This window comes from Scylla paramamosain, chromosome 40 (assembly GCF_035594125.1).
Source record: "Scylla paramamosain isolate STU-SP2022 chromosome 40, ASM3559412v1, whole genome shotgun sequence".
Classification (NCBI taxonomy): Eukaryota; Metazoa; Arthropoda; class Malacostraca; order Decapoda; family Portunidae; genus Scylla; species Scylla paramamosain.
The window spans coordinates 4,940,501-4,945,500 of NC_087190.1; positions in this window are offsets into that span (position 1 = coordinate 4,940,501).

Consider the following 5,000-nt stretch of genomic DNA (forward strand, 5'->3'; position numbering starts at 1 on the left):
CGCGGCGCAGAAATGTTCCAGATTATGATCCTGTGTATGCAAGGATGTATAGTTAAATCAATAGACCTTTTATTATTTTTCAACACCTCTTGGAATAAATAAATATTGAGGTACACGTATATCTGAGTGCACAAATACAAAATGGCGTCTTCTGCATAAGTAACGAAAATAAAAACAACAAAAAAACAAAAGAATAACGAAGCAATAACACTAATAATGAGTGACACAAATAAACAAAAACAAAAATACACAAAAGCTCGAAGGCACGAATCCAAAATGGCGTGTCTGTAACAAAAAAAAAAAAAAAGAAACAAGCAAAAACAGAAGAGTAACGAACCAACCAATAACAAGACTAATCGATGACATAAATAAGCTAAAAGAACAACAACAACCACCAAAAGAGTAACGAACCAGTCATACGAGGAACCGATAAAGAAAAAATAAACAGAAGCGAAAACAAGAGAAAAAAAAAAGAATAACGAACAATAACATGAAAAATCGATGACATAAATAAAAGAAAGAAAAAAAAACATAAATAAACGTAAACTTGAATGTGCAAATCTAAAATGGCACCTTTGTAAAAAAAAAAAAAAAGAGAGAGAATAACAAACCAATAACACGAATAATCGATAACACAAATAAAAAAAAATATAAATAAAATAAAATAAAATAAACGTAAACTCGAATGCACGATTCTAAAATGGCGTCCATGTACCAAAAGAAGAAGAAGAGGAAGAAGAAGAAGAAGAAGAAGAAGAAAACAAAAGAATAACGAACCAATAAGACGCGCAATCAATAAACATAAATAAAACAAAACAAACAAGGTAGAGACTGTTTGTTTCTGTTCCTGGCGAGGCAAAGGGAATCATGATAAACTGGCGGGTGTGTAAAAGGGATGGAGCAGCGGATAAACAGAGCGGGAACATAAAAGAGGACCCGTGTTATGGTTCCCCGACACGCCACCAGGGGAAGGCAGACAAGACCGAGACCCAGAGCACGCCATCTTGTTGAGGTCATGTTGGTTCTTTTCAAATTTGTGGTTTATTGTGTTTTTTTTTATTATTGTTGTTGTTGTTTTGTCTTTTGTGAGTTTTTTTAGTTTTTTTTATTTGTTGTTGTGTTTGTTTGTTTGTTTTTTTATTGTGTTTATTATTACTGGTATTGATGTCGTTGCTGTTGTTGTTGTTGTTTTGTTTCAATATTTTATTTTTCCTTGTCAATATGTGTTTGTGTATTTGTTTTTCGTATTTGTTTTTTTTTTTTCGTGCGTGTGTGTGACAGGAATGAGAGAGAGAGAGAGAGAGAGAGAGAGAGAGAGAGAGAGAGAGAGAGAGAGAGAGAGAGAGAGAGAGAGAGTGAGTGAGAGAGAGAGAGAGAGAGAGTATATATCTAAGGACTGTATTCCTGTTCTTCTTCTTCTCTCCCTCCTCCTCCTCCTCCTCCTCCTCCTCCTCCACCTCCTCCTCCTCCTCCTCCTCCTCCTGCTCCTCCTCCCGCAACGTTCCACGCACACGCAGCTCCCCCCACACCCCTTCCCCCCAAGTCACGCCCAGCCCCCTCCCCCCCAAAAGGCAACTCCTGAAGAAGGTGCGTGAGGGGGGCGTGGCTCTCTCTCTCTCTCTCTCTCTCTCTCTCTCTCTCTCTCTCTCTCTCTCTCTCTCTCTCTTTCCGTCGACAGCTTACCGCTCTCAAGAGGACGTTAGACTCCTCTTCTTCTTCTTCTTCCTCCTCCTCCTCCTTCTTCTACTTCTTCTTTTATTTTTATTCCTCTTCTTTCCATATGTTCCTTTGCTTTTTTCTTTTTTCTTCTTCTCTTCCTCCTCCTCCTACTTTTATCTTTTCCCTTCCTCTTCTTCTTCTTCTTCTTCTTCTTTTTCTTCTTCTTCTTCTTCTCCCTTTCCTCCTCTTCTTCTTTTTTTCCTTTTTCTTCTCTCCCCCTCTTCCTTTTTTATCTTCTTCTATTTTTGTTTGATTTCCCTTTATCTTCTTATTTTTCTTCTACTCCTTTTCCTCTTCCTTCTTTTCTTTTTCTTTTCCATTTTCTTCTCTCTCTCCCTCCTTCTCCTTCTCCTCCTCCTCGTCCTTTTCCTCCTATTTTTTTCTCCTTCTTCTGCGTCTTTTTCCTTCTTTTCCCTTTCCTCCTCCTCCTCTTCTTTTTTCTTCTCCATTTTCTTCTCTCCCTCTCTTCCTCCTCCTCCTGCTCCTCCTCCTCTTCTTTTTTCTTTTCCATTTTCTTCTCTCCTTCCTCTCCTCCTCCTCCTCCTCCTCCTCCTCTTCTTTTTCTTTTCCATTTTCTTCTCTCCCTCCTCTCCTCCTCCTCCTCCTCCTCCTCCTCCTCTTCTTTCTCCTCCTTCTCCTTCAAGACTCCTCGTCATCGCCTCCTTTCCCCTTGCCCAGCCTCTCTCTCTCTCTCTCTCTCTCTCTCTCTCTCTCTCTCTCTCTCTCTCTCTCTCTCTCTCTCTCTCTCTCTGGAAATAAGCAGATGAAGTAGATTAAGCCAACAAACAAACAAACAAACATAAATAAAAAGCTAGTAAATAAATACACAGAAAATGAAAGAGGAAAGGTGAAATAAACAGAGGAAATAATGAATAAGCAGATAAATGGAATAAATGGAAGAATTGACACACACGTAAAAAGAAAGAAGAGAAAGCAAAAAGGAACCAAAGAAAAATAATAGAAAGAAGAGAAATACACAAATACGAAAAGGAAGAGGAGAAAGCACACAAAAAAAAACGAAAGAAAAAGTAAAAAGAAAATTGAAAACGAAGGAATAGAAAATCATGAAAACAGAAAAGCGAAAGAAAAAATGGAAACGAAGGAAAGGACAAAACAAAAACAATAAGAAAAAAGCGAAAGAAAAGAGAAAAGAAAAAAAGAAAAAAAAACAAAAAAGAAAAAAAAATGAAAAGAAGGAAGAGAAAAAAATAAAGAAACAAGAAAAGAGAAAAACAAACGGAAACAGAAAAAAGGACAAAATACAATAAAAAAACGAAGGAAAACAAAAAAAAGAAAACGAAAGCGATGGAAAAGAAAAAGGACAAAGAAAACACATACGAAATACCGAAAGAGGACAAAGAAAACTAAAACAAAGAAAAAACCAGAAATAAGGAAATAAAGCAAGAAAAACACACAGAAAAGCGAAACCCCCAAAAAAAGAAAAGAAAAAAAAACAAAATAAGAAAAGGACAAAAAAAAAAGAAAACACGGAAAAGCGAAATAAAACAAAGAAAAATGGAGACGAAAGGAAAAGAAAAACACAACAATAAAAACAACAACAACAACAACAATAACAAAAAGAAGTAAACAAAGGAAAGAAGGAAAAGAAATGAAAGTTCTCGAAAAAAAATATACGATAAAAAACAACAGAATAAAAAAACAATTAGCAAAAGAAAAAGAAAAGAAGAACTAGTAAAAAGGAGAAAGTAAGAAAGAAAAAAATAAATAGATAATCACAATAGTAAAATAAGACGTAGGAAAAAAGGCACAATTAAAGAGAAAAGAAAAGGAAACACAATAACAAAAAAAGAGAGAAAATGCATAGTAAAATAAAAAAAATAAAAGCGTAGAAGAAAATGAAAGAAAACACGTAATAAAGCAAAGGAATACAAAGGAAAACACTGAATAAGAAAAAAGAAAAGATAAGAAAACACACAATAACAACGAAAACAGTAAACACACACAATAACAAGACAAAAACAATACAAAAAACACGGAATAACGAAAGAAAACAATAAAAAAAAACACAGAAAAACATAAGGAACACAAAAAAAATACCCAATAAGAAAAAGAAAATAAAAAAATAAGAAAACGTACAATAACAAGAAGGAAAACAACAAAACTTCACACAATAACAAAAGAAAACAAGCAAAAACACACAATGATAAAAAGAAAACGAACAAAAATAAAACTTATAACAATAAAAGCAAAAATAACAAAGGAAAACACAAGAAAACGCACAATAACTACAAGAATACAAAGGAAACAGACGATAACACGAAGAAGACAAAAGAGAACACACACAAAACAAAAGAAAAGCACAAAAAACAAAAGAAAACCACGAAAAACAAAAGAAAAAACACACCAAATTAAAAAGCACCCTAAGAAAAAGCAAAAAGAAAACAGACTCAAGACAAAACACAAAAAAAGATGAAAATGCGCCGAAATGGGAGAAAAAGACAAAAAAAGCTAAAGAAGAAAAAAAAAACACGAAAACAAAAGAAAAACAAAGAAAAAGACATCAAAATAAAACTAAACACAAAGAAACAAGAGCAATACACAGCAAACCAAACCAAAGCAAGCCAGAGAGGAGACGAAGGGAGAACCATCAACCAAGCGGCGCCAGACCTGCGTGGGCCAGTCATGTTTCTCGCCAAGTTATCGTGAACCCAGCCACTTTCTTCCCTTCGTTCCCAACTCAACAAAATCACGGCGACCTTTTCGTGACCTTCCCCTGCCAGGTCAGCGGCCCCACGTGTGCTGCCGCGCGCCCTCACGTCCCATGACCTTGCTTGACCTCCGCCACCGTGCACCAGTGACGTTTGTAAGTACAGTTGACAAGTAAGTGGATAAGTTGATAAGTAATAAGTATTGACTGGCAGTGTTGGAAAATTAACATCGAAAACAGCCATTGATGAGTATTATTGAAAAGTAAGCGGCGGTGAGTCATATTGAAAAGTGAGGGGTATACGTAAGACTGATGACTAATACAGAAAAAGAAAGAGTTAGAAATATTGGTAAGTCATATTGAAAAGAAGTGTATATATAGGATTGATAAGTAATATTGAGAAGTAAGAGTTATAAGTGAAAAAAAAAAAGTAGCGTAGATAAGTTGTTTAGTAGCGTTGGGAAACACCGTAGGAAAGTAACGCATTAAAAAGTAACAGTTGTAAGTATTGATAAGTAATTCTGAAAAGTAACAATAATAGGTAGCACTGATAGGCGGAGCTGTTAAGTGGTGTTGAAAAAATATCATACAAAAGAAACTTATTAAATGAAAA